Below are 6,560 nucleotides of genomic sequence, written 5' to 3'. Positions count from 1 at the left end.
ATAATAACAGCAGAGAGAGAGAGAGAGAGAGAGAGAGAGAGAGAGAGAGAGAGAGAGAGAGAGAGAGAGAGAGAGACTAGCTGGAGGATACAGTGCTGGATGAGCGGAGGAGAGAAAGGGATGAGATAGGAGGGGGTTTGTGTATGTGTGTGGAAGAGAGAGACAGACAGAGAAGCGACAGACGGCAGGGGCGGCAGCCGGAGGAAGAGTCACAGCGAAAGGATCAGTAAGGCAATCTTCTGGGAACGACAGATCCAGAGACACAGAAAACAGAGAGGAAGACTGAACCAGAGGTAGGCTGCTCCTTTTTATTACGTTCATTTGCATCATTATACCGGAGCTAAACACGAAGCAAGACCCAGCATGCACTGCACGAGATCATGCGTGCGATTGTATGTGTGTTTTGGTGATTATCTCCTCTAGAGGGGCTTTATCGCTCTCTCTGAGCCAATCAGTGGCATATGTGCAAATCAGCACTGCACTGCAGATGGAGGAAGAGAGAGGAAGAGAACGACTGATGGAGAGAGAGAGTGAGAGAAAGAGAAAGTACTGATGTTTTCACAGCACTGCTGAGGAAAACGTGCACACCTGTTTCCATTATTGATTGTAATTGTCCATCTATGTTCATTGTTTGTCTAAGGTGCATGTGTTCCTGTATGTGTTGCACATGGTAGTACAACAATGTCAGTGAAACAGAATTAGGTCACTGCGAGTTGAATTCTAATGGTCTTGATCTGTTTGGAGGTGGGTGCAGGGTTAAAGAACCGCTATTTGTGCCAGAACTGTACATATTTGAGTTTGGTTCATGCCAACAGGCAGTTGAACTAATAATGAATTTGCTCTTGTAAAATAACGAGTCTAACATGAGTACAGCCTCCAGACAACTTATATTCCTCTCACATGATTGAAATATTTGAAGATGGTCCAGGAAAACATTCAAACTGTCTCACTGTGTTTTTAATCTCTAACAAAAGGAGCTTCTGTTGTGATGGCTGACCTTTCACCCCTAGGGTCAGATTATTATTCATGAATCCCATTTGGCACTATAAAATCTTCCCCTATTGTCATAAACATCTACCACTTTTATTTTCAGATGCTCTAAATACTTTAAGAATAAGGACTCACTTGTTGGCGTAATATTGTTCTAGATCACTGGTTCTGAGCAAGGATGAGCACAAGATGACTTAAAACGATTCAATTATATTATAAAAAACATAATGAATCCTTATACACTCACCTAAAGGATTATTAGGAACACCATACTAATACTGTGTTTGACCCCCTTTCGCCTTCAGAACTGCCTTAATTCTACGTGGCATTGATTCAGCAAGGAGCTGAAAGCATTCTTTAGAAATGTTGGCCCATATTGATAGGATCGCATCTTGCAGTTGATGGAGATTTGTGGGATGCACATCCAGGGCACGAAGCTCCCGTTCCACCACATCCCAAAGATGCTCTAATGGGTTGAGATCTGGTGACTGTGGGGGCCATTTTAGTACAGTTAACTCATTGTCATGTTCAAGAAACCAATATGAAATGATTCGAGCTTTGTGACATGGTGCATTATGCTGCTGGAAGTAGCAATCAGAGGATGTGTACATGGTGGCCATAAAGGGATGGACATGGTCAGGTTGGCCGTGGCATTTAAACGATGCCCAATTGGCACTAAGGGGCCTAAAGTGTGCCAAGAAAACATACCCCACACCAGTGGCGGTTCTAGAGGGGGGTCCAGGGGGGCCCGTGCCCCTGTGACAACAAGCTTGGCCCCCCTTGTGGCCCCCCTAAATGTGGAGTGTGAAATAATTTTTACAAAACTGTTTTTTTGCTATCGTTGTTATCGTTGTATGCGTATTATTTTTTTTATTATTCTATCTTTGTGGATTTGCTTGTTCACGTGACAATTCGCATCACATTCGCGGGAATCGCGGCAGAATAACGTCTGTCTCCTGCACGCGAGAGAGGAGAGAAGGAGAAAGCTGGTCAGTTGCAAGTTCATTCTTTATGTGCGTATGGGGTGTGCGATATGCATTGTCTATTATGATATTGTAATCAATGTTTTAACTGTATACGAGGCACTGTGAGCTGACATCGCGTTTATCTCTCGTCCTTTCACTGCTGTGTGCGGTTCATAGGTAGGCTATGTCCCCAAATTAGTTTATGTCTTATATTTATATCATATTATGTTCTTATATTACAATATCAGATCAGCAAGAGTGCCGTTTTCCCGTGCACAATTGCAACTGTGATATTGATGTTTTACAACAGTTAAATTAACAATAAGTGAACATTGGGAGTTACTTTTTAGACACAATATTGTCAATATTGTTTGTTTTCCCTTTATTTCGCCGACTAGAATTTCAAAATGAAACCGTAGCAGAGTCTCAATGCAACAGACAGCGATGATTTATTGACTGAAATCCGCGTTTTGAAGGAATCACTTGCTCCTTTCCCGAATGAATCAGCCGTTTGAACGAATCCAGTGGCGGTTCTAGAGGGGGGTCCAGGGGGGCCCGTGCCCCTGTGACAACAAGCTTGGCCCCCCTTGTGGCCCCCCTAAATGTGGAGTGTGAAATAATTTTTACAAAACTGTTTTTTTGCTATCGTTGTTATCGTTGTATGCGTATTATTTTTTTTATTATTCTATCTTTGTGGATTTGCTTGTTCACGTGACAATTCGCATCACATTCGCGGGAATCGCGGCAGAATAACGTCTGTCTCCTGCACGCGAGAGAGGAGAGAAGGAGAAAGCTGGTCAGTTGCAAGTTCATTCTTTATGTGCGTATGGGGTGTGCGATATGCATTGTCTATTATGATATTGTAATCAATGTTTTAACTGTATACGAGGCACTGTGAGCTGACATCGCGTTTATCTCTCGTCCTTTCACTGCTGTGTGCGGTTCATAGGTAGGCTATGTCCCCAAATTAGTTTATGTCTTATATTTATATCATATTATGTTCTTATATTACAATATCAGATCAGCAAGAGTGCCGTTTTCCCGTGCACAATTGCAACTGTGATATTGATGTTTTACAACAGTTAAATTAACAATAAGTGAACATTGGGAGTTACTTTTTAGACACAATATTGTCAATATTGTTTGTTTTCCCTTTATTTCGCCGACTAGAATTTCAAAATGAAACCGTAGCAGAGTCTCAATGCAACAGACAGCGATGATTTATTGACTGAAATCCGCGTTTTGAAGGAATCACTTGCTCCTTTCCCGAATGAATCAGCCGTTTGAACGAATCGGTTGAATGAATGAATCCCTCAACTCACTTATGAAGACCGTGACTTGCCGCCGCCTACTGGCGGTTTTAGTTTCATATTTAAAGTACCCTTTAATTAGAACATTACAATTAGAAATCATTTCATATTTAAATATTGATTTAAAAAAAATCTCATAGCTTTATTTATGCAATTATAAATGGAGTGTAAATATATTAATGCCGCTTCTGTGTCACCTCTGCACTGCAAAGATGGATTTTGATTAAATTATTTAATTTGACTGGTAACAGTGGTACTGTATAATTAAGTATTATTGTATAAATAAGTATAATTACTGTATAATTTGAATGTTAGTATTTGACATAAAAGGTGATTCATAACTCTAAATAAGTTTAGAAAGAATGTCCATATAAAGGTGAAAATGCCCCTGGAAATCAATTTAAGGTGGCAAATTAAATTAATAAAAAATGAATAAAAAAATTAATTTCGGTCCCTGCTGTTAACTGACCACTGCATAGAATATTAAAAAATATGAATATCTTTGTAAGTCTGCTGTCAACAACAGGCCTAAACCAGCCATGGCACCAGCACAAAAACACAATCAGTAAAATATCATCTAATTATCAACAAAACATTGAAAATATTGAGATATATTTTTGTCAATATTGCACACCCCTAATGTACGGTATGAATTTTGATTTCTTCAGGTCTTAAAAAGCTTTAAATTTGACTTTGAAAAGTGTGCAGGAACCCTGTAAACGGTTAGTAGTTACCTAGCAAGTCAGTTATTTTCAGTAAATGAATTAATACGCTTCTTGGTCCCCATTGCTTTTGCTCTATAGTTCTCACCAAAATGAAGAGAAAGAAGGACATCATGTCAATTACAGTTACTGTGACTAATACTGAATATGTAATGCAAATGTAAAAATATAATGGAAATGCAAATGCATTGTTGAATGATTATAAACATGGTATTTTGCCTGTTAATGCCTGCAGTGCAGTGCAGAAAATGATATGACAACAATAAGGTCTAAATATAACTGGCCCCTCTAACAGTACAACTGGCCCCAGCTTGGCCCCCCCAGTTGAAATGGTCTAGAACCGCCACTGAACGAATCGGTTGAATGAATGAATCCCTCAACTCACTTATGAAGACCGTGACTTGCCGCCGCCTACTGGCGGTTTTAGTTTCATATTTAAAGTACCCTTTAATTAGAACATTACAATTAGAAATCATTTCATATTTAAATATTGATTTAAAAAAAATCTCATAGCTTTATTTATGCAATTATAAATGGAGTGTAAATATATTAATGCCGCTTCTGTGTCACCTCTGCACTGCAAAGATGGATTTTGATTAAATTATTTAATTTGACTGGTAACAGTGGTACTGTATAATTAAGTATTATTGTATAAATAAGTATAATTACTGTATAATTTGAATGTTAGTATTTGACATAAAAGGTGATTCATAACTCTAAATAAGTTTAGAAAGAATGTCCATATAAAGGTGAAAATGCCCCTGGAAATCAATTTAAGGTGGCAAATTAAATTAATAAAAAATGAATAAAAAAATTAATTTCGGTCCCTGCTGTTAACTGACCACTGCATAGAATATTAAAAAATATGAATATCTTTGTAAGTCTGCTGTCAACAACAGGCCTAAACCAGCCATGGCACCAGCACAAAAACACAATCAGTAAAATATCATCTAATTATCAACAAAACATTGAAAATATTGAGATATATTTTTGTCAATATTGCACACCCCTAATGTACGGTATGAATTTTGATTTCTTCAGGTCTTAAAAAGCTTTAAATTTGACTTTGAAAAGTGTGCAGGAACCCTGTAAACGGTTAGTAGTTACCTAGCAAGTCAGTTATTTTCAGTAAATGAATTAATACGCTTCTTGGTCCCCATTGCTTTTGCTCTATAGTTCTCACCAAAATGAAGAGAAAGAAGGACATCATGTCAATTACAGTTACTGTGACTAATACTGAATATGTAATGCAAATGTAAAAATATAATGGAAATGCAAATGCATTGTTGAATGATTATAAACATGGTATTTTGCCTGTTAATGCCTGCAGTGCAGTGCAGAAAATGATATGACAACAATAAGGTCTAAATATAACTGGCCCCTCTAACAGTACAACTGGCCCCAGCTTGGCCCCCCCAGTTGAAATGGTCTAGAACCGCCACTGGACACAATATTGTCAATATTGTTTGTTTTCCCTTTATTTCGCCGACTAGAATTTCAAAATGAAACCGTAGCAGAGTCTCAATGCAACAGACAGCGATGATTTATTGACTGAAATCCGCGTTTTGAAGGAATCACTTGCTCCTTTCCCGAATGAATCAGCCGTTTGAACGAATTGGTTGAATGAATGAATCCCTCAACTCACTTATGAAGACCGTGACTTGCCGCCGCCTACTGGCGGTTTTAGTTTCATATTTAAAGTACCCTTTAATTAGAACATTACAATTAGAAATCATTTCATATTTAAATATTGATTTAAAAAAAATCTCATAGCTTTATTTATGCAATTATAAATGGAGTGTAAATATATTAATGCCGCTTCTGTGTCACCTCTGCACTGCAAAAATGGATATTGATTAAATTATTTCATTTGACTGGTAACAGTGGTACTGTATAATTAAGTATTATTGTATAAATAAGTATAATTACTGTATAATTTGAATGTTAGTATTTGACATAAAAGGTGATTCATAACTCTAAATAAGTTTAGAAAGAATGTCCATATATAGGTGAAAATGCCCCTGGAAATCGATTTAAGGTGGCAAATTAAATTAATAAAAAATGAATAAAAAAATTAATTTCGGTCCCTGCTGTTAACTGACCACTGCATAGAATATTAAAAAATATGAATATCTTTGTGAGTCTGCTGTCAACAACAGGCCTAAACCAGCCATGGCACCAGCACAAAAACACAATCAGTAAAATATCATCTAATTATCAACAAAACATTGAAAATATTGAGATATATTTTTGTCAATATTGCACACCCCTAATGTACGGTATGAATTTTGATTTCTTCAGGTCTTAAAAAGCCTTAAATTTGACTTTGAAAAGTGTGCAGGAACCCTGTAAACGGTTGGTAGTTACCTAGCAAGTCAGTTATTTTCAGTAAATGAATTAATACGCTTCTTGGTCCCCATTGCTTTTGCTCTATAGTTCTCACCAAAATGAAGAGAAAGAAGGACATCATGTCAATTACAGTTACTGTGACTAATACTGAATATGTAATGCAAATGTAAAAATATAATGGAAATGCAAATACATTGTTGAATGATTATAAACATGGTATTTTG

General features: G+C 37.2%; 1 protein-coding gene across 4 annotated transcripts in view; it reads left to right on the top strand.

Annotated features, from left to right (window-relative positions):
• mpp3a (MAGUK p55 scaffold protein 3a) overlaps window positions 1-6,560 on the top strand; it is a 48,054-nt gene continuing 41,494 nt past the window's right edge. Inside the window, exon 1 of one of the 4 annotated variants that reach the window (XM_077213185.1) lies at window positions 1-293. The gene's annotated coding sequence lies outside the window, so the exon portion shown is untranslated. The remainder of the gene's footprint in view (window positions 294-6,560) is intronic. The other 3 variants (XM_077213187.1, XM_077213184.1, XM_077213186.1) reach the window with 3 other exon arrangements.

This window comes from Siphateles boraxobius, unplaced genomic scaffold (assembly GCF_051911475.1).
Source record: "Siphateles boraxobius isolate OS27281-9 unplaced genomic scaffold, OSU_SipBor_1 66, whole genome shotgun sequence".
Taxonomy (NCBI): Eukaryota; Metazoa; Chordata; class Actinopteri; order Cypriniformes; family Leuciscidae; genus Siphateles; species Siphateles boraxobius.
This window is presented reverse-complemented; position numbering and strand designations above follow the sequence as displayed.